A 23727-nucleotide genomic window follows, 5' to 3' on the forward strand; every position below is an offset into this window, starting at 1 on the left:
TGGAAAACCAAGCGTGGATCTCTTGATGAAATCTCCAGCTGGTGGGTGAACTCTAGGACTTTTTTCCCCACAGTGGCAGCCTTAGTTGGTCTCCAGATGCTGCCACAATATGAATATTCAATGCCAATAAAATATGCACAATACTGTAAGCCTTGCCAGGGTGAGGATCTTGAAGGCTCGATGAACTTTGTAACAGCATTACTCAGTTGTAGGGGCACAACTGATGCAGCAATTGATTTCTCAGTTCAGGCTTCACCTTCTTTTGAGCAGAGTTCATCCCTGTTTGCTTTTCATAATAGCGTTATTACACCTCGCTGGCAGCAGGACAAGGGAGAAGCAGCCATGCAGTTTTTCATTCCTCGTGTACTCCTGTGCAATAATCAACAGTGGTGAACACCCGTCTGTCAGGCTTGAATTATACATATCTGATACGTTATCAGCTGATTATTATGGTATTAACACTAATGTAAAATACTCCTGTTTTAACTCAGAATTTTCCAACAGCTACAGAAAAAAGGTTCAAAGAGTTTCAATATTAAAAAAAAAAGCAAAGCAAAAAAAAAAACCAAACCCAAAGCTATGCTACAGTAGCAAGAATACAAAAAAATGCATCTTAAAACTTTTTTTTTCCTCCTGATCTACTTTCTGTATGACTCATGAGCCAGGCTCTAAAATGGCCTCCAAACATGCATGCATAATTTTGCACATCCAAGTGTCTGCATATGCAGTGCTCTTAAATATCCCTGAGGCGTTGTCTTTGCTGCTGGGGTGGAGTGGGGAAGGGGTGAAGGAGTTAATCTCCAGAAGGGCCCTAACTTGTGTTAGCATCCCTTCCCTGATGGTCTCACTCCATCCTTCCCCGTGCATCAGTCAACCACCAGCATCTGTGGAACTTGCTCTTCTCCACAGGTTTATGCTAGGCTAGTTAGCTTGGAGAATGTCTTTTGGGTTTGTTTTTTTATTCCTTTGGGTTTTTTTTTCCCCTTTTTCTTTTGGGGCTTTGTTTTTTTTGGGTTTTTTTTTTTTTTTGGGGGGGGGGGTGTGTCCTCTCCTCGTATGAAAGGCACAGCTTCTGAAAGAAGCTGTGGGCTTCTGAGTACCAGCTATATTACAGGAACCAATTGGACACAAAAGGCTGATGGAGAGCACCAGACTTTGGAAAAAGTTATGTGTGAAGCTATAGAAATGAGGCTGAGACTATCTTTGGGCCAGTGGCATTGCTTTTTTTTCATAGGGCAGTGAAACATGCTGCCCCTGCTCATAGAACCAACAAATAAATAGGCTAAAAATTAAATCCATTTACCTGTCTTGTTTCTTTCATTGATTCCTGACAGGACCTCTTTTAAAGCAGGCGTCTTGCCTGTGCTTCTCATAGCTTTTGTAAAATAATTAAGTTCTTAAATGAAAAGCCAGCATGTGGAAGTGCTCCTAGGTGTTGGAGCAGGGTTTTCACCCCTCAGGAGGGGATGTACAAACTGCTCTCAGCTGAAGCAATGGAGGCCACTTAATAGCCAGAGTTGTGGGTAGCTCTTTCAAGGGCTTATGATAATAAACCCCAGTTTTAGGGGTTTGATGTGCAGATGACATCCCCTTTTCTGAAAGTAGCCTGTGTGTGCAGTGATACTCGGCACGTGCTTCAGGTGCTTACTGTCGGTCAGGGTAGGGTGAGCATACCTGTTATATCAGAGGGGTGTTGATTTGATTAAAATCTGGCTCTATTGTCTGGCAGAAGCCCTGAATCCCCCTTTTACCCTTTCTGCAAGCAGAAGTGCAATTTTCATTCAGCATAGATGTTTCCCTTTCATCCCTGAAGCTATTTTTTTTTTTTCCTGCAGCAGTTTTGGTGAAATTATGTATCGCTTGTGATAATTCATTTTAAAAATTCCTGAGCTGTGTGGCGTACTTTCATGAAAATTCATTTAGATAAAATTAGATATTATTGTTTAATGAGGTGGCATTTCAATTTAGACCTTGCATCATGCATATACCCAGAGTTTTTTATGGAATAGTTAGGTTCATTTGAGTAATAAAGGCTGAATCATGGGGGCTTTAATTCTTAATCGCTGTGAGGATTGTTATCTGTGGGATGTGAGCTGTCTTAGTGGTATTCAATCAAGTGTCCACTTAGCCGTGACCAGAAGTAATTGCTCCCAAGTGGGTTGCACAATGACCTGTTAATACTTGCTTTGACCCTGTGACCTTGTCTGCCCCATTGTTTAGGATTTTATAGTGAGCGAGTCTGCATTTCTGTAGGGTCAAGTAGATATCTGAGGTCAAACATTTTCTGATTGCTCCATAGTGTACACTGTAAGTCTGCGGAGTTGTTGCGTAGCAATAGTCACCGCTTCAGAGCAGGACGCGAAGGGTTGGGAAATTGTCTTCCTGAATGCATGTAAACAGTTTAATATTTTACTGAAAGAAGTTCATCTTGTAAATTAGGTATGAATAATACATTTGTAATTACTACTCATGTCTTTAAACACTTGTCTCTTAATTGGCTTGGGTATTTTTTTTAATGTATTTGCATTTTGTCAGGGAAGTTAATTTTAACTTGCAGAGATGGAAGGCGAGTTGTGTGGACTGGGGATGGCTTCATCCTGCATCCCTTTAGCACCTGGGCTCATGTCAGTGCTTCTAGATGAGTTGAAGTGGGGATTGCTTCATCACTGCCTTGGACTGCTGCTACAAACTATTTTATGTGTCTCTCACCACCTTCCAGAATTAATTCGACCTACTTGTTGAGGACTGCGACCTGTGGATGGTTGGGATGTCCTGTATTAATTTATTGGCCGTGTTTAAATGTTGCTGAAAGTGTGGTCGTATTGTGCAGTAATTTGCAGGAGGACTTACTGTGTTGTATAGCTGAAATGCGGTATTTTCTTAGCAGTGTATCTGGCAAAACAGCACCGTTGTACAAATAAAGCCTTGGTATTGTTTGTAGCACTACTCCCTCTTTTTTTCACGTGGTGTTTACTGAGTTCACTAGCCAAAACACTTCTGCACACTCTTCAGCCTTGCAGGTCAGCTCTGCTCTAAAATAACATATAGGCCCATCTCTCAGCATCGCATCCTAGGGAAAATATTTTGATCGTGGTTCCCTGTGCGGTGCTGGTGGGATGACACAAAGCAGTTGGATCACGATACAGTTTGGGGACAAACACAGCTAGCGTTCCTGTGAGAAGCAGACTATAGTCAACTGAGTAAGCAAGAAATGAGTGCTAGAGAAAAAACTATATAGCATATGTGGGGGAGAAAAACAAAACAGTGACTCTTTCCACTGCCAGAATATTTAAAAACAAACAAACAAGAAAGCAAAGCAAAGCATGCCTTGCTTTGAAGGGAACCTGGGGATTTTTCCGGCTCTGCGTGAGGCGGTGTGTAGCCCCGCTCCTGCCAGAGCGTTGGGGAGGTGGCACGGCCTGTCCTGTGGCCATGTGGTGGTCGGTGCTGGGCCGGGCCAGGCCAACGGTGGGTTGCCCACAGGGGCCCTCGAGAGCTCCTTACCAATTTGAACCTTCATCCTTTCAAACTGCATGAAAACTGTGGCCTCTTGTGCCAGATTGTCTCTGAAGCTTCCCCTGTTGTAAGAGCTCAGGCACAGCTGGATTTATGGGGGTGCCTTTGCTGACAGTTGTTGGTGTTTCATCGCCCAGCACGGGCTATTGTCCTCTGTGGGTTGACGGCATGTTGTCAGTGTAGGCCCTGGTGCTCGTTTTCCCCTCACACCACAATCTGGAGGCGCTCCTGCCCTGAGCCAGCCCCGGACATCACGGCTGGCTTTCCCTGGGCCGTCCACCTCGGCGTCCCCACCGCAGCTTGGCTTTGGAGTCATTGTCCCCTCAAGTCTCCCCATTGTGCCCTCAAATCTCCTCATCCTCTCTGGAAAACGTCAGTCTGGGAGATGGTGCAGGAGATGAAAGGATTTTCACCTCGCGTTGCTCCAGGCCTGGTTGCTTCACTGGATGGAGCAATCCCCCCTCCAGGGGCCTGCGGGGAGCCCAGGTGAGGTGGGCCAGGAATTGGGAGCTCCAGCCTTGTGCCGCAGGGAGAGAAGAGCGGCGGGGGGGGAAGGCGCCAGAGGTGGAGAAGTTCTTATCACGTGTGTATTTTGGGGTCGGTGGTAATGAAACACGTGTATCATCGTTCTCTCTGACCAATTAGTCAGGACTGGGGCATTTCTCATAAAGACCCCATGACTAACGTTGCTGTGGGAAATGCAGAAGGTTTTGTGTACTTGATTTTGAGGTTTTCAGTGTGTGTGTTGAGACAGATACAGTTTTTACAAGAAAATTGTGTGTTGTTGACTTCCCTTTCTAAAAAAAGGTGCAGTACACAGCATCTCTAATGTGATACTCGCTGCCTTTCACCAAGGCTGGGTGCTCTGGGTCCCTGCTCTGCTGGCAGTGTCTGCAGCAGAGAACTAGGAGGAACTTGGTTTTGGTGGAAAGAGTGCAGAGTCCAGAATAAACAGAATATTTCTTAACTTTTGAAAGGAATGCGAGTGGATACCACGGAAATGAAAGATCCCGTTTAACACGAACACCGCAACCTTAATCTTTTCTTCTCTTTCTTTGCTTTTTCTTTTTTTTTTCCTTTTTTTTTTTTTCTTGAAATGTGGGAAAACATCTAAGATGTTGCAGAGGGTTTTTGGAAAGCCTGCATTTCCCACACGCTCGGGTCTGTGCATTGCCTTTGTAGGTGGTATGTGGTTTGTGTCAATCATCAGTCAGGTGCTAATGGTGATAGAGCCGCGTTCAGCCTCTGAACCCGATGCCGAGTGCATTGATCTTTGCAAACATGTTTATACAAGCTGGGGGAACTGCAGGCTTCTAGCCACAGTTTTCCGCCTTCTCCAGAGTCTCCTTTTGTAGCTTGGGAGAAGGCGGAATACCACTTCTGCAGCAGCCTCAGAGATTGCTGCAGCAAGCCCTTCCTTTGTCTTGATATCAATTTAGCCATTTCATCTTTTCCTCAGCAGACTAAGCAGCAGCACAGATTGGCCATTATGATTAATTTTGTGCAGGAAGGAAGAGCTGAATGTTCCAGCATCTCCTGGCTTTCACTCTGGTTGAAGAGGGCACTCCTTGTACCTGCTACTCTTCCAGTTACAATCCTTTCAAGGAAAATATGACACTATTCATGGGCCTGGGTATGGGTTTGGTGATGAAGTTGCAGGGGGTCGGTGTAGCATCCTCACTGGATGCAGGTTGTGGCAGCTGTTGATCCAAGTGAACAAAAGGATTAAAAAAAAAAATAATTATGGCCATGTCAGGGCAATTTGTGCCTGTGGCCTTTTGAGCTCTTCCTGTTATGACTGGTTGCATCTTGCTGCTTTTCAGAATCCACCACGAACGCATCATAAGAAAGCGAAACTCCCATGTCAGCCCAGTCATGTCAGCATGTGATAATGGTGCTGTGTGGTCTCGGGGCCATACGCCTTCTCTTACTAGTTTGTTTTTCGAAAAGGTGGGGTTTGGTGTTTTTTATTTTTTTTCTTTTCAGAAATGCTACGTACCTATTAGCATGGTCCTAGGATGCCTTGCAGAGCTGCTTCCGCCAAGCACTGAACAGCCCTAAGAGTTGTTAAAACTTTAAATGAGAAACAGAGGCGCTCAGCAATTCTCAGAAGTGCTCGGCACCTTCCAGGATAGAGCAATTTAAAAAAGAAAAAAAAATGCACCACACAACAAAAAACATGAGATGTAGTTATGCAAATTATGACCTTTAAATGCATTTTATATTTGGATTGAAGTTGCTAACACATTCTTTCCAAGTTCTGTTTTTCCAGCGTGATTCTGCTTCAGGTGCTTCTCTTTGTATCGGTGGAGCAGAGAGGTGCTAGCCCTGTGGAGGGAGCGCAGGACACGATGACTGGGAAAAGCAGCCACTGTGCTCCGGGATGGGTAGCACATTGGTGAGCAGGGAGGCTAAATAGGTGGATTTTAATTTCTCTGGAGGGTCTGAGCACGTTAACTAGATGGCAGATTCCTCATTAGTTAGATGGATTAAAATTTGTATCATGGCTGATGCCTATCCTGACTAATACGTGTAAGTAACAGCTCATTCGACTAGAGCTATTGGATGTGGCTTGGGTGGAGGAAAGGAATTGGCTTCTGCGGAGGATATTTGCAGAAAGTCACATTTCCACCATATGTTAGCAGGAGTCTCTTTGGATGCAGGTTTTGGATGGAGGACCTCTGTGTTGCTGTAATCTGGTCTGTCCTTTTTCTACCACTAGTTCTGAATCATACCAACTACTTGGACTCTTCTGTGTGTTTCCTGAAGGACAGTGGGAACACTTCTGCTGGCTCAGCTGCCTTTCACCTCTTACTTCATCTATTGAACAAGTGAGGTCTGGAGGACTGAAGGAGAAAATTTGGTGTCAGTCAGCAGTGCAGAGGGCTGCAAAAAAAAAATCTGAGAAGTCTGCCAAATTAAAAAAAAGAAAAAAAAAGAAAGAAAAAGGAAGGTACCACAAACCTCATCAATCCCGATTTAGGTCTGGCTTGTGACAAATCATTATGTAGGAAGGGAAATATCCCTTTAATTTTTAATAGCTTTGCAGTGAAGTTTTATTAGGCAATAATCTCGTTCCTGAGTGGATAAAAGATAAGGGTGAGGGCCAAGTAATTTTTTCCCCTCCTGTGCAGTTGGGAAACGGAGAGGGGTCATGGCGAGACGGCTGCCTTCTGAAGCTCAAAGCAGCATCCTTCTCTGTGCCACAAGCATACCAAATGCTTCCAAATGGATGTTTACAACATAAATATGTTCAGGATGTGGGTAGCGAGAGAAGTGTGGGAATAGACGCGAAGGTGCATGGGAGTGGGGATGTGAAGGGGGAGGTGTGAAGAGAGCCAGGAGAGTGTGATGCACATTTTGCAGATAACTTCTCTTTGGGTACCTCCTTCCAAAGCCTGGATGTGGACTTTCCTGTTCCTACTAGCATGTCATAGGGCTTTATGCTCGCTGCGAAGAGGTTTTCTTACTTGTCTCTGCTAAGGTCACCGATCTCTTACTTCTGAAACAGTTTATTTTCAGGGAACAGCAGCTGATAATAAGCCCAGATTGGTCAAGTAGCTTAATTTGTCCTTTGGTGGCTGTTGGTTGACATTTCTTACAGTATTTCCCAGGCACTGAGTGCAACAGACATTTCACTGGCACTCAATAAAGCAGCATAGGACACTCCTCGATAATATAATCCTTATGCCAGCCCGGTTGCTAAACCCATGAGTCCCTCAGGCAGTAGTAGACAACTACACTTGGCGTTGCTGCTTGTTTTACTGTTGTCTCAGATGACTAGGCAGCATTTTTGCGATTTTAAGGCAGCGTGTTATTGCAGTATCTGGGATGAAATTACCACTTACAGATGTATAGGTGACAATCTGACTCCCTTCGGCTGTTCAGCATCGGTGACTTTGGGGAGGCTGGTGGTGTGGGGCATCTTCAGCGCACTGTGCCGAGTACCAGAAATGAGCATCTGGCCCTCTCTTGTCATTCCCTCACCCCCCCCTTCTTCTTTGAACATCTGCTTGCCTGATTGTTTTTTGTTTTTTTTTTTCTGTGGCTCTTTTAATTTGTGGTGAATGTGTATTTAATGTAAGTAAGATGTTAGCTTCTGTCTAGTTTTTCAGCAAGCATTCCAGTAATTACTGGAGTACCTTTGAATGCTACAGCTGCTATTTCTAAGTTAAGGAATCACATTTTCCAAGCATTTATAACTGAATTCACATGGGTAAAACTTGGCATTCAGATTGCCGGCCCACATATCTTATTTTGTCTTGATCCTTTAAGTTAGCATATCAGCTTGTTATTTGATTAAAATGGTAAAAATGGCTTCTTGCTGCTTTGGGTGGGCTTGTAGTAGTGTTGTTTTCTGAAATCGTTTTAATCTAAAAAAATTATACGGGTTTGGGCCCTGTAATTATTTCTTTGTAGTTACTACTGTGGGCTGGTGGCTCTGCCCTCCCCCGACCCCCCCTTACTGCGAAGCAGTCACTATTATTTTAATATTATTTGTTGGTACATCTCTAAGCAGCTTCTCAGAATGTTGTTTGATCCTTTCTCTGCTTGTGTCAGTCAATCCCTTCGTGCCAAGGAATGCTGGCTAAGGCCAGGCATCCCTCTGGTGCCCTCAGTGATGTTAACTTGTCTTTTCCAAATGCTGCTGGAAAGTGATGCACCCAGGTCCTGTTGACTGTAGAAGATTAAAAAAACCACCATGATTTTAAATTCACCTCATCTTTTCATCACAAATAGTAGCGTTAACATCTGCAGGGTTGTGATAACCCGTGGATGGGCTGCACTGGCAGCAGTGCTTTGCTTTGCATTATTGGAATGCTGGGTGGTACTGAGGATGTCCCAGTGCTGTCTTCACAGCTCCAGTCCCATGGCTGCTGTGCAACATTAAGTGACTGTCTCTCCCTTCTTTCCTTCTCAAGCTGTGAAATCTGATCCAGAGGAAATGGGATTTTTGCATTTCCCTGCCCAGAGAGGTATTTTTTTAATTTTTGAAACTGTTTTCTGGCGCATACAAGTTGAAAGGTAACAGGGTAAAAAAAAAAAAAAAAAAAGAAAAGGCAAGAGATCTGGAATTTGACCTCCAACTACACTTAGAGTAGATGTGGTGATAATTGCAGAGCTCTTCTGTGGAGGAAGTAAGGTGCAATGTGTGGTTTGTTTCTATGGGCAGGTTATGCTGAATGTAGGGCAGATGAGTTGAACAATAAAAACTAAATTGATGGACCTGGTGGAGCTAAGTACTTTAGTAAATCATATTTAACACAAATTTTGTGAAAAAGCCTCAGTCTTCCAATAAAAGTCTGAGAATACAGCAGGACTTAATTAACTACCAATATTAATTTATGTCATTGTTATCAGCAATAGTTTTACTCACATTTTAATATTTGAGCTGCTTAACACTTCTTTGTGGTAAATGTCCCTTTAATAGGACATGTGAAATGATGTTTCACATGTAATTATGCTTCAATTACACATTTTCAGGAGAGAAACGTATCCAAACTTGGAGGATAGATGCTGGACTTTGTCTTGAACTCAAGTTTTATTTGCACATTATAAGAAGAAGCTGATACTTACAGGCTCTGCAGTACTTGGTACTCTGTGCCTTTCGCGTTCTGCACAGAGCTTGCCCTGGGATGCAGATGTTGGTGCATGAGTGTGGAGGAGCCCCATTTCTTGCCCAGGGTCACGTGTGGTTGGTGCAGGGAATGACCGTCCCTTGACCGTCCGCAGGGCTGCTCAGGGCAAGCACGGGCAGAAAATGACCCCAAACGCCCTTCCTGTTCCTCCGCGCTGTGTGCGATGGGGTGGGCTCCCCTGGGCTGTGCCGTCCTCTTGTCCTGGCGCTGGGACCTGTGGGGAGAGCATCCAGACAGGACTGTGGATTTTGGCTCAGCGGTGTTTTAAGAATCACTTAAACTTGAGGAATTCATAACTTTGGAATTCAGCAAATTTGTACAACTCTGTGCATCTGTTGCTCCGTCAGCACGAGCCGGCTTTCTGCCTTCCTCACCCTGTGCATCTCAGGCTAAAATATCTTGTGATTAACGGCCCAGCTCGTGGGCTTGTACTCGCAAGCATCTTATCAGCAGCCCTGCAAAGTCCGCCGCCGCACGGGGAGCATGCCGGTGAGGGAAAGGCAGTGCTGGGCGAGCTCAGGCCGGGCTGGGGCGGCTGCTCTGTGGTTTGTTGTGTCTGGTTTGGTTCCTACTTTTCAAGTTGCAGTTGCATTTGGTCATTCGAAGCTTATTTTCCTAGTCTGGCCAAGCCAGCAGGATCCCCATGCGCTGCAGGGGAACATAAAACATCAGCCTTTAAGCTGGAGTGCTCAGTAGATAAGGATTTTAAGACTCTTGCATTATGCGCTGTGTCTTATGGGCTTACTTAGTATACTCCATTTGATTTAATTTAGATATTGAATAAGGAGAAACACTTCAACAGCCAGAAAAAGTGCTGTACGATATAGCGCCTCTTCTTTCCCCATTGCCTTAAAGACAAGATGGCTGGGAGGGCTGACTTAGGCTGCAATTATATTTATTTAATTATAGGAAGTGACGGGGTGTTTTCAAACTGCTTAAAAATGATGTTATGCCTTATCTGTACTATGAAGTGTTTCAAAAAGCCAACAAGAATTCATTAGGTTCTTGTTTTATTTCTTCTTTTCCATGACTAAATGTAACGAATAACTTTACAAAGATTAGGGAATGTGCAGAATTAGTGGATTATTTCAGTCGGGTGGCTTGGGGAGGGCATGGAAAGTCAGCGGATGGCTCTGCCAGTGGTCTTCCTCTTCCCTTCCCTTCCCTGTTGTGTAAATACAAGTAAGAATCATAACCGAGTTGCTATAAATGTTAGCTCACATGCTGCTAGGTAGCCATTTGTCTTGCTAAAAGGTTTGGTTTGCTGCCTGTTTGTATTGGCAGGGTTGAGGATAGCTGGGGCGCAGGAGGTGCTGTTGGATGGCGTTCCTGGGAGATAAGGAGAACCTCGGGGACGTGGTTTGCTTGGCATGGGGCGGTAGCCGGTGCCTGCCTGGGGGGTTGGCCTCCCTGGCTGTGCTGTTGTCACCGCTTCGCAGGAGGCTATGACAAGTGGCTGCTATGACAATTTAGATTAAAAGGATAAAAAATTGCAAACCCGTCACTGAAGATTTTACTGTAGCAGTGAATGGGGAGCTGGCAGGAGAAGTGAAGTATCTGTAAGTTGTAAAGGCAGCGAATTCAGGAGTTTTGGGGTGGGATTGGGATAGTTTGCAGAGATCGCACAGCTGGCTGAGATGCACTTGCTGGATTTCGTTGCTGTAATGGGCCTGTGTACCTTTTACTAAACACCACAAAAAGTGCATGTATTTATTATCATAAATCTGTATTTATTATTTATATATCTGTGTTTATTATTTTACATAGTATATATTTATATATTACATAATATATTTTTGAATTTATTTATTATTTATATATAACCTTTCATTTGAGACTATTAATTGTTGCATGAGTCTGCACCACCCTGCAGTAATCACAGTTGGGTATTCTCTGTCACTTGGTGAGAGCCTGGAGGATCATCAGAGTGGGTGAAAACCATCCCAGACACAGGTTTAAAAAAAGAAGGGGGCGGGGGGGCGGGAAAGCAAAAGAAAAGCAGGCCTCCCAAAAGCTGTGGTGGAACCCAGTATTAGCAAAATGCTTCTAGGAAGTTTGACTGAGAGCCATATGGCAATGTGGGGAGTATTATCCATCGCTCCAAAAGCTGGTCTCTGAATCAGCCTATTGACTTCAACAGCACTTAATCATGTGTTTTAGTTCTTCTTTGAAAAGGCTTGCATTCCTGAATCATGTCCTCTGATTTTAACCACTAGACGGTACTTTGTTTTGTGGTAGCAGACAAGTTCAGTCATATTTCTGTGACTAAGTTTGCAAGTTTTGACTGCATCACTAGTGAAGTATGCTGATGAATATTCCGCTTCTTATCAAAATCCAAATGTTTTCTGCTGTCCTTGAATTTTAGGGTGAAACTGAGTGTCTTCCTGGGATGGCGTTGGTGGGATGCTGCAGGATACTCTGTGATTTTGTATGCTCATCTGCAGGGCACTGTGGATGCTGTAATGGAAATAAACAGGGGTGAAACCAGTGATCTCAAAATACTGTCCTGAATTCTGCTTTGAAAAGCCCTGAGTGTTGATGATGATTGAACCCATATATTAAAACAAGAACCAGTTTTGTGGGTCCGATTTGGATTGTTATTTAGATGCTGAAGGACGTCCTGGAGCCTGACGTGTCAGGGATGATTCAGAGACTCATTGTGTTTGGTGAAAGAAAATGGTGGGTGTTTGCTTCTTTCTGGGATGTACTAGTTCGTGTTTGTTGCATCCTGAAGTCCCCCCTGCCTTTATGTTATCACACAGGAGGAGCTGCCCGGTACCAGCCATGGGTTGCAGAGCATGGGTGCGGGAGGGTCCAGGTGGGCTCCCTTCAAAACTGCCACAGCATCAGGAATGCAGGGGACGTGTTCCCCTGAGGGAGTGCCCAGGGTTTTCTGCTTCATTCTGTCCCTTATTAAAGGGAAACTCCAGGCAACCCCCTGTGCCACTACCTGGTTTGGCACACAAGAGGGGAAAAAAATCCTGTCCCAGCCCATTCCTGGGGAGGGGGGTGTATGGGCTGTGCTTTCATCCCTAAGAATCATTATATGTCAGCAGAATTTTTTGTCTCACCTTTCCGTGTTTTTACAGCTAAAGCAGTTTTTACTTCCCAACTTTCAACATCTGGAATTCAGTTTCAGTTTATTAAAAAAAAAAAAAATTTCAAAATCTGTGGTCTGGATGAAACACCAATGCCTTTGTATTTGCCCACAATTATTAGCTTTAATTTTTTATCCTTGGCAAATGCCAGAAGTCCCAAGTTGCATGTTCAGTAGCTGCCATTTTGTGCTGCATCTTAGTCTTAACCAGGGTTTTTTTTATTATTCGTTTTCCAGTTAGACACTTTTCTAATTGGGGATAATACCAAAATGATTAATCAAATTAAGCTTGAAAGCAAAGTGGCTGATGCACAAAGCTGTGTATAGCTGCTGTCTTCTGCAGTGAGGTTGTCTCCCTGTAGCTGAAGTTTTTTAATGGGCCTCTTAGGCTCTATTTTTTTTTTTTTTATTAGGTAGTGTGTAGATCCCATTGACTTCAATTGTTGATTGGGATGCCTGACAGCCCGGAAATTAAGCCTCTTCTTTGTGACTGAGTTGAAGGCCAGATTTTCAAGGATTTTCAAATGCTTAGCACCCATAATTGGTGTTAGATTTTTTTTTTTTTTTTTTTTAAGTTCAATTCTCATTTGGACATCTAAATAAGGATTAGAGATTATGATACTTGTGACGCCTGGTGTTACTGGGATATGACAATTTTTTTTGGTTGTTTTTAGAAGGACCTGGCACCTAATGAGCTAGTTACTTTACTGTCCAAATAAGTTTTGTTCTTCTGCATTTCTGCTTTGTTTGCAGATGCTGAGTATTTCTGCAAATTCTGGTCTGGGATGAGAAACTTCACTTCTGCCTCATTTTTCTGTGTTTTCTGTGGTGATTGTAGGGGGAAGGGGGGCAAAATGAGTTGAGTAAATTAGACAACTGTTGGAAAAAAGGGGGACATGCAAAATCAAGTGTTCTACTTGCGTAATCTGTTTAACACCAGCGAGCCACGGAGCCTTGTGGGACACGGGAATAAAAGGAACATCTGTGCAGGCCACATGGCATGCTCCGGAGGAGCTCTCCATCCCAAGCAGCTCTGCTCTATTTGCAAATAAAAGCTCCAACCAACATCAAAAAGTTGAGGTGGATCCCAGCTGAAAGGGGAGAACAAATGCTACTACTCGGTGCAGTGGAGTTCCCTTTGCAAGCAGCCGTTGTGGTCTTTTTAAGGATGCTTTCGGCATGTGTTTCAAATGGCAATTTATTTAAAGGGGGAAAAAAAAAAGAAAAAGGTTATTTATTTTGGAAAAATTGTATCTGTATTGAAAGATTTTAGGAAATTGCTGAGCATCTCAAGCTACGATCAAATACAGGTATATGAGGTAGAAATAAGAATAGGGATGGCGGGGGTTTATTTTGGGGAGAGGGGAGTGGCGTTTGATGTTTTTTTGGTATTGTGGTTTTTGTTTGTTTGTTTGTTTTTTCACCTGCATATAAACACCCTGAGTTCCCAAGGCTTTCCAGGCTAATCTTGCTCCTTATTTTGCTGTCGGTGGTGGTGCTTGGTAAACAGCTCCATCGTTAGGCAGGGCCCTGGGGAGCTGCAGCTGCTCCTGCCTCACTCCCCCAGGACATTTGCTGGAGGGGAGGATAAACAGGACAGCAGTACATTTTATTTCCACTTACAACCTGTTAGAGTGCAGTGATTCTTACAAAGACTCTAGATCTAGTTTGGGGCTTTACGTTTTCTAGACAGGCTTGTTTTTAACAGCGTCATGTATCAGCAAGCTGGGTAGTCTATACCACTGTATCGAGAAGGCACGCATTTTTTAATATGTAAATAGGAGAGGATGGTGTTTCATCTTTATTCCAATGTACCCAGGGTGGCAATAACGCTTTTTAAATCCCTGTGAAACAGATTGTATATGGCAAAATTAGTGTCTCAACTCTCCAAGTATTTTCTCTAAAATATTTGATTTTTTGCATTTATTATGCTGCTTGTTTAAAATAGCGAACGATATCAGTCGTGCATTCAAAGCTTAATTGGTGGAACACAGATTTATTCTAATTTAAAACAGTCACTTAAAAACAGTTTTGTATATATGTATACATGGGCACAACTTTTCATACAGTTGTCTGTTTTGGAGCAGTCTCATAGGCACTGATGTACAAGTTGAACCTGTTTTCTTTTGTGCAACATGGCTTTGAGAAATCATTAGTTAAAACAGTATTCTGTAGTTTCATTGCCGTCAGTAAACAGCCCAATGCTAGTGGTGTGTTAAGGTGATTGAAGTTCTGCCTTTGATCAGGCTTTGAAAGGTTTTGTGCCAAATATAGTCCCAAGGTGTATGTGTATCTACATACGTGTGTGTGTGTGTATATATATATATATATGTTGGTGAAAGCTGCTTTAATTAAAATCTGTCCGAGTAACAAAACACCGTGTCCATCAGTAATTGGCACTGCGGTGACGGTGATGGAAGAGCAGCAGCAGAACTGCGCAGCTGTGTGCTCGGCTGTGTCACCCACCCCAGGCAGGGTATGGGTATCTGGAAATGCTTTGGGTTGTTTTCCTCTTCTTTTCCAGTCACATTTGTCATTTGCCTTTATGTCTTCAGCCCCTTTCTGTGATGTCGTACTCCTTGCTATCCTTTTGTAAGGACTTTTCCTCTGCCACCCATTTTCTCCGTGAAACTGGGCTCTGTTACCATGTCTCATCTGGTAGCAGAGGGGTGTTTTGCAGCTCACTGCAGTGGCTTTGGCGGGGGGTTGGTGCACTGGGGGTCGGGCACAGGCTATGCCAGATCCGCGTGACAATCCTTGACTTGCTCCAGTGGAGCATGGGGATTTCAGATACTTTCTTGTTGTAGCTGCTTGCCTTTTTCTCACAGGGCACCTCTTCTCATTCCTCTGAACACATGGTCATAGGTCTGCTACCATTCAGGTTTGTCCTGCCCACTGCAGAAAGCTCACCCGTACCCAGGCAGCCCTTCGTGAGGGGTGGCATGTCCAGCCAGTGCCACCCAAGCGTGGCTGGGTGTGACGCACGGTGCTGTTCCTTAGGTCCCAGCATAAACTCTTCACAGCTCTTTAACTGCATCAAGTGCTGCAGCCCGTTTTGCAGTTTCATGTATGAAACAATGCTCTCTGTTGCTTCAAAAACTATGGGAGCAGCCAGACCCCACGGTGGAGATGCGCAAAGAAGGCTGGAAGCATCAGGCAAAAGGTGAGGGTGGTAGGGCTGATCTCAGGCCGATGAGATGAAGTCTGTAGTGGTCTGCTAGATCATCAGAGCTGTGCGCATCTACCTTTGGGACTTAAGTAGTGAAATATTAAAACTTGTCTTTCAAATCTGTTCAATATTATGAAGATTAATTTTGTTGGGGGCAGATTAATAGGTTTCCTATTTTGATTAATACAGTGATAATAAAAACATTGTGGTTGCTGGAATTAATGAAGCCCAGATTCCTGTTTCAAGGTTTGATTGACTTCGTACTTTAGTTATGCTAAAGCTGCTGCATCAATTTGCCCCTTATTTAGCTGTAGCCTTTGGAGAATCAGTATGGGAGCAAGGCAGCACAGGAGGAGGTCTGTATTGGAGGTTGCATCAAAGAATCTGTTGGGGGAGTAGTTTTGTGAAAGAGTGGTTGAGAGTTCTGCTTGCGTTGTAGCGTTACTAGAGTTTCTCTGTCTTTAACCCAGCAGGCTATTTTTGTGAAAGTCGTAGAAGAGGAGTGTCCAACTCAAATGTGTGGGCGCATCATTAAAAGCTTCAATTTGTCAATGCCAGATCGAACTCAAGTGTGTGGGTAGATCATTAAAGGCTTCAGTTTATCAGAACTGATCTACTATCTGTTCCGCGCTCCCTCCTCCACCCTTCCCCTCAGCAGTACGTGTGGTTTCCCCAGGTTCTCCAGCGTTGAGGTCCATGGAAATGCCTGAGCTGCCTTCATGCCCCCAGGCCTTGCTGGGCTCCCTCCTGGCAGGCAGCCGCTGTGCTGGGCTCAGCCCGGAGCTGGCGGTGTGCCGGTGAGCCAGCTGGCTGTTGGAGACAGCTGATCAAATGGTTTTGGAGGGCTCCACTGGTGCAAGCCTCAGACTTAATGCCGTGAGAATTCATGTCTTTGGGAGCTCTCTGCTCCCATTAATCCGAAGGGATTCAAAAGATGCAGGTGGGGCTGGGCGCAGAAAGTACATGGTGATCACGTAAGCCTTGTTCCCTTGGGAAACCTGGCTGAAGAAACGTTCTGTGGAGTATTTTGGTGAGGTCATTTTTTGATGGCGTAAGAAACATCCATTTTTCCAGGTCCACTGTTAGAGTTTAAGTCGAGCTGGGCTGGGCTGTTTGTACTACTCCCAACCCTGTTTCTTGTTCCTTGTGTAGAAGGTCTCCCAGCTTTCAAATCTGCTTGTTGGCAGAAAGTTGCCAAGATATTCCTTATGCTTGAGGAGGGCTGTGGAGAAGAGCAATCTGGAGGTGAGGACAGTGCTTCTGTACACCGTAGCCCTCATCAGCTGCAGACCAAATGTATTATTTCACAAATCATTTTGCCTCAAAAGTCTCAAAAGAACATGAAATCTTTTGAGGAAACATTAGCCAAAATGAGCTTCAGTTCTTCATCTTCTAAACAGGACTAATGATAGTTTTCCTGCTCTACAGACGTATCATGGATAAAGATTACTAAGGAGTTGGATATTGTGGTGCAGCAGGTCAGCTGGAAAAATCTTGCCCCAACATGAGTAGATGCAGCTTTCTGCTCAGCTACATATACCCATCTGCATATCTGTCATCAAGCACATCAAGCAATAAAGCAAGCCTCGGATGTGTGTTTCTGACACTGCTCAGTTGCTTCTCTCAAGTGCTGTGCTTCTCATGAATAAAATACAACTGATGCAAGACACAGGTCACTTTATGGTTTGCAGGTATTTCAGAGTCTCTGAGTAAGGAGTCATGTTTAGCATAAATGCTGTTAAAAAACCCCTTTTGGATCTGTTTTTATTGTGTAGCGTGGTTTTATAATAGGGTCGCATAATCCCTATATTTAGATTTCTGAACTCTTGTGAACTTCTTTGTGCCATTGCATTGCATTCAGCAAAGAATGGGAGAAAGCCCCAGGGCCAGAGAAGTACCTGTTTTTTGTCTCACAAAATTTTATGCAGTTGTTGCTAAGACAGAAGCTTCCAGATGTTCCTCAGGAAGGCTGCAGTGGGCTGCCAAAATAATTAACTCCATGAAGTTAATTTGGAGACGGCAGTTCTTGCCACTGCCAAAGTGCTGGTAGGTGTGGAAAGGCTGGGAACAGCCACCGCCTTGGGGATGCTATGGAGGAGAGGACTGGGGAATGAAGAAATTGGAAGCACTGCATGTGATTTTTGCTTTTGTATTTTTTTTTTTCTACCCCCAGTCCCTCAGGACATTTTCGTCTGCTCCGAAGTTTGTTTTCTCCTCTGGGGTTTATTGCTGCAGGTCCCTGGTGCGTAGTGGTCCAGGGAGCAGAGGCTCTCCTGGGTGTTGGTGCTTCCGTTAGGGCAGCAAGTACCCTTAACCAGTTTGGGCAGGCACAGGAGCTGCTGGTTAAATCCCATGTGGTTTCATGGGTACAATGCAGAGCAACCCTGGCAACTGCTCCATTCTTAATTCTGATAATGAGTTTTTTAACTCAGTGTGGATACTTTGTCAGTGAAGAAATTATATATCTTATTTTAAAATACCCTTATTAGTAAAATGGATGTTTCAATTGTACAGCAAGCATCTTCCTCTGAGCTAAGCTTAAATTCTATCTGTGTTACTAATAGCTGGGGAAAAACCCATACTAATTGGTATTTCTTAACTGATGTTTGCAAATTTTGCCTTTTCACCCTGAACATCAAATAGGTTTTATATGTGTTTTTCCTTATCTCAGAGGAAAGATTATTGCTAACAAGAGATTCTACATTTTGTTAAGGTTTTATCAGGATGCAGTGAGTGAAGGCAGAAAGTAAATATTTCAGAAATTCAGAGACTGTTGTATTTTGATAATGCAAAGTAGGTTTAAGTATCTGGATTTTGTTCACAGTGCAGTGTTTTCAAGCAGAATATGGATTTGGATGGTGACACATTTTGGTATTTAGAAAGAACATAAGCTTGCCTGTCAGAGGAGCACGTTGCAAATGTGAAATAAGTGTGTCTTTAAAAACCTTTCTTAATATTGTAAGTCTCAGTTTTATTTAAAGCCAAATAAAGTCTGCTGTGTGATAAAGTCTGATTTGTAGAAATACTCCTGTAATGCTCTCCCCACCTCCAGCGTTTATAAACACCTTTTATTTTCAAAGGAAAATGGTAGGCTTTGATATGATTCTAACTGAGTAAAGTTTTAAAACATGTTTTTGTCTTTCAGTCTCCTGAGAACATTTTTTCTGAGTGACTCCGGCTTCCAGACACATGTGCCATGATAAGGGTTTCGATCCTTTCCTATATTTGCCCTGAGTCATGAGTGGATATGTGTGATGCCTGCAAGTAAAATTGGTGAGTCGTCAAACTTGAGTTTGCAGTAACTCTCACTTATTCTTTCTTACAGGCTCTTTTTCCCTTACCCTTTTCTCCTCTCCTTAACGTGATGGGGGTTTGGGTTTCTTTTTTATATTGTCTGCTTAAAAGCAAGTAAAGACTATTCTTCAAAACAAAAACCCAAACCCCAGCCTCCCCCCCCCCTTCATTATAATGAAATAGCAGTGATACCAAATATCAATACAAAAAGAAATACTCCCTCCCTTCCTTCCATCCTTCTCTCCATCGCCTCATATCCTATGAGCTCTGAGGTCTTTGGTGGTGAAACTGGAGTTCAGTGATGCAGGCAAAACTACTGCCTGAAACTGAAGCCTTGCAGATAGACAGGGTCTAAACGTGCTTATGTGGGCAAATCATGCCATGATTAAATATGAATATGGAGAGGTCTCCTCTCCACCGTGTGTCACATGATGGACTCTCAAAGGAGCCATTACCAACAAATAATTAGCTCCACTGTTTGCTGCACTTGCATCCCAGTGACAAAATGGTGTCACTGGTACACAGGAGAGCTGTCTTGTCGCGTGCGCTTGCACTATTCAGCATGGCATTGGTGCTGCGATGCCCAGCCTGGAGGAAGACAGGGACAAAGCCTTTAACAGCCAATTTTGGCCAGGATGTACTTGGTCAAGCTTGAGAAGGTGGTGTGGGGGTGACCCCCTTCCCTGTTAATTGGCAGCTGCCCTTTCCTGGTGGTGTTAGCCAAATGAGAAGCCTGTTGGTCCCTTTTGTGCCAAACAAGTGGCTTTTCCTGGCTGTTACCGTCTTCCAGCAGCCTGGCACAGTGACCCTTCCCTTGCCCTCTCCTCTTACTGACCTGCTCCTGATTGCCTCTCTTAGTAACTGGGGTGAGAGGAGGGACTATTTCTTCATTAATCAGAAGACTGACATTAGGAAAACAAGAATCATCTGATTTTACAGGAAAATTGGAAGGTCTTTGTAAGAAATCTTTCAAAACTAGGAAATCTACAGAATTAAATTGTGTAGGAAATGAGAGCACAAATTATTTTTTTTAATAAATTCAGGTTTCTATTATATATTTAATATGCTTCTCTGTGTTAGAAAGTGTATTTCAATTCAAAGATTATAAAACCTAAGAAATTCACACATCAGTGAATTGTGATTTTTTTTTTTTTAAGTTCCCATTTTTTTTCTTTTTTTCCAGAGGTAGGATAATTACCATGTCATTTAGCAAAGATTGTAATAGCTGTTCAGTTGTTACCGACTGGTGTAGTAAACAGTTGAATAAACCCATATGGCACTCAAAGTGTGCATGCAGGAGAGGGATTCTTACCATTTCCTTCATATCTGAGTTACCAACCTCAATGATATGACTAAGATCCCCAAACAGGAGCCAACTCCAGACTTCTGCAGTGATGCAAAAATTTCTCACTGCTCTGTCATGTATGAATCAATTGATTTTAATCATGGTGGCTAGCTAATTAATTATTTCTTTGTGCCTATGAAGTATGCATGGAAAACTTGAGGGTTTATGCAAGGTATGTGCCTCTATTTAAAGCAGTCTGTGCATTTGCGTAATACTTCAGTAACTGTAAACTGGAGTCTGAATCTTACTATACAAGTTACTGTTAAAGACTGAGGCCCCTCTAAAGCTATTATGGTTAAGTGTGACATGGCCAAGTATTGCGATAGCCCTGTGGCACTGCCTGTAACGAGACTTTGTGTCTGGTCTCAGCGGTGGCAAATGGAAGGACCAGGGTGCTTTGAAGCATCCTCTTGAAATACCAGCTTGAGTTATGGAGGTATGGAGCTGTGGCCTACTGGCATCCTGAGTAAAGATAAAGTGTTCAAGTAGCGTGCCCTCTGGATAGCTTCAGTATTAAAAAATAAAAGCAATGAGAAGAAGGATTGTTAACTCTTCAAATGCTGGCTTGAACAAATAAAAAGACTCATGCCATTCCTCCTAAAATTCACTTACTTCCAGTTGTCTTAAAATTTTCATGTCACATAATAGCTTTAAAATACCTTCTGAATGCATTAGACTCTCCAGGTGCTTAGAAAATACTGCAAAATGATAACATGAAATGACCAAGCATTAAGCAGTCCCCCTGGAAAGGAGCAGTTGGCCAAAACTGGTGCTTCTGTTCATCTTAGCCTTGATGTACGACCAGCCCTCCACCATAATTCTATCAAGAGATGGTAAGTTGCCTAGCAATGTGCTGACTGCAGAGGGTACGTGTTGAGCTAATTCAGTTTTTGTTCTCGTTTTCCTTGAGAGTTCAGTTTAAAGGAGTGATCCTTTCTCCAGCTGCAGCAAGAGCCACTTCTCAGCGGTCTCTCTTGTTCCCTACTCGAGTGTCCCTGGTGATGTCAGGAATTCATTCACCGCTGTGCGCGTTTTAGAAGTTTCCAGCTTATTGAGTAACCAAATGTGGTTTCTGCTGATTGTGTTGACTGAATACGTAGGGCCTTTCGAAGAGGCAAGGGTTTTATTTAAAGCAGAGCGCTTAGTTGTATACCATTTTATGGCAGGCAAAGGTCATCTAGGGTAAGCAGCCAGAACAGTGAATTGCCTCGTTGCAGCACCTAGAAAAATGAGACAGAAAGATACGGTAAAAGGTTTTAACAAATTGCTCATAGTTATAAATTTTTAAAGTTGAGGAACTGGTGCTGTATACGTTTTTAAATTGGAGATAACCATGCTTGTACGATAAATTGAGTTAAGAACAGAACAAATCAAAATAATGGGGTGGTTCTAAAAACCTGGTCATGCAGCAAGTTGCTGGCAGAGCATGCTGGCAGTGGGGCTCGGTGCTGCGCACACCAGGCTAGCACAGAGTTAGAAACCTGCCGTGTCCTTGTGCAGCTAGAGAGGTTTCCACCAGGCTTCGTGGTGACCTTTTCTGGCAGGGATGCCCTGCTCCTGCCACAGTCCTCTCCTCTGGTGGATGGAATCCTGGTTACACAGCCGGCTTTATCTGCCCGTGATGCTTCTTGTGATAGCTAGGGTCAGAGGCCAAAGGGGTTTGCCGACAGCTGTGGAGCAGAAGCGGGTTCCCCCAGGTCAGTGGGTTGTGCTAACCCAGATGTGTGTCAGTGGGATGGAGGGAGCAGGGCAGAGCACCTGGAGCTGAGGCTGGTGTCCCCTGGCAGAGCTGCACGGCAGGAGAGGTGGCAGCAGCCCAGAGATGGCACTTCTGTCCTCGCAGGATCTCCCTTGCTCTTTAAAGCATCAGTGGCTACAGAAGGACTTTGTTTTTCTGAAACTTTTCTGTCCATGGAACTTTCTCTGTGGCAGGGGGGAGGAGAGAAGAAGTAATTTTAACAATTTAATATACTACATAATATGTTTTATAAGCTGGTGTGAATGCTCCTAAGTATTTTGGTCTTTTTTCATAACACAATGAACCTAATATTGGTAAAAATACAGATCTTAGCTGCCACCATAAAGAGAGGCTAGATTTAATAAACAGTTATGAATGTTGGCAGCTGCCTATCAGATTGTATAACATCGGCTATAGCACATGAAGACAGTGTCAACTTACATTTTATCTCAGAAGTATTTTCAAAGCATTTATTTTGCTTTCTCTTGAGTCCTTAACCTAATTCAAGTTATATAATTGGCGGAATATTTTTCCACACCGCTAATTGGCTGGGTGCCAGCGTGGAAACCATTGTCTGACTTGATGATGATCAGGAATTAACATGACATTTGCGTGGTGGTAATGGAATACATTAGTAATGTAATTCATGACTGTAAGAAAGAGACCATCATCTCCCACCTCTGATCAGCAGGAGGGGCTGGGAGGATGATGAAATGCTCCCAGCAGGCACCTCACAGCAGTGGCTGGCCAATCTCGATGTCAAATTTAGTTTTAAACTCTTCAGACAAAGCTGTAATGCTTACCGATTAATTACTACAAATGTCAATTAAAAATCTACCAAATAATGCAGTAAGATTAAATTTCAATTAAAAAAATTACATTTAACAAGGAAGATATAACATTATTTTAATGAATTCTGCTGAAGGTGACAGTTTATCTAGATATATTTATACTGTGTAGGTGGATCTAAATTAGTTGGATGATGTTAACCATGTTACTCCATGTACATATTAGTTTTGAAAATTATTTCCACTTTGGCTATGTCCTGAAGGAGATGGGGCATCAAGGGGCATTTCTTATCACCAGGAGAAAGGGGAATTTCACGCCTTTGAAGTCCAAAAATCTTCTCACACCTAAAACGGGGACTTTATTGTAGACTCCTATCCTGGCCAAATTAGTGGTATTTTTCATTGCTTTTTATTTATGAAACCAAATACAGAATTTTTGTTGTGGTAGAAAAGCAAGCCCTGATTTTGCTATGACTATAATGATTGCTTGGGTCAATTTTTAGAGTAATCTGTTTTGTCATACAAAAAATATCCATTATTCCAATAAATCACTTAACAGAAGATTTTGATGTGTGAAGGTGGTGAACTGTAACTCCTGAGCCGAGCTTTTATTTGCAAAGCTTCACCCTGACTTGGTAGAGTTTTTGAATAAGTGATTAAAATCCTGTAGTTGATACTTCAGATGCTTTAAGATATATTTTGAACTAGGAGTGGCATAGCAGAGATGTCATGTACTGTGAAGAAGTTCTGGGTTTGTGCAGATTGTAAGTGTACGTATGACAAACTGTAGTAGAACACCAGCACCTCACTGGATGCAGAGCGCTAAACAGTGCAGACTGGTTTTTGTAGCTGGACTTCTGCATTTCAGTAACTGTGTTTTTATTGAACAGGGCAGTTCTTAACACTGCTGGAGATGGAGATGCTGGTGATCTGGGAAGGTGTGAGAGCCTGTACGTGCTGGCATGGCGCAGGGGCAGAGCTGGGGTATGCAAGCAGCTATTCTCCTGGTATTAAAGCATTTGAGAGCCAAGGGCTCTAAATATGATCTGAAGAATACTTTCTCAGCTTCCTTGATTTTTTTTTCCACGAGCTTTTATTATGTTTTCACACCATCGTGTCTAAAATAGGTAAGAGGGAAGAC

General features: G+C 43.3%; 1 protein-coding gene across 4 annotated transcripts in view; it reads left to right on the forward strand.

Annotated features, from left to right (window-relative positions):
* Nucleotides 1-23727, forward strand: part of FOXP1 (forkhead box P1) — a 390897-nt gene that overhangs the window by 29143 nt on the left and 338027 nt on the right. For all 4 annotated transcript variants that reach the window (XM_040591471.1, XM_040591469.1, XM_040591463.1 and 1 more), the window contains exon 2: nt 18567-18694. The gene's annotated coding sequence lies outside the window, so the exon portion shown is untranslated. The remainder of the gene's footprint in view (nt 1-18566; nt 18695-23727) is intronic.

This window comes from Falco naumanni, chromosome 4 (assembly GCF_017639655.2).
Source record: "Falco naumanni isolate bFalNau1 chromosome 4, bFalNau1.pat, whole genome shotgun sequence".
In the NCBI taxonomy this organism is placed as follows: Eukaryota; Metazoa; Chordata; class Aves; order Falconiformes; family Falconidae; genus Falco; species Falco naumanni.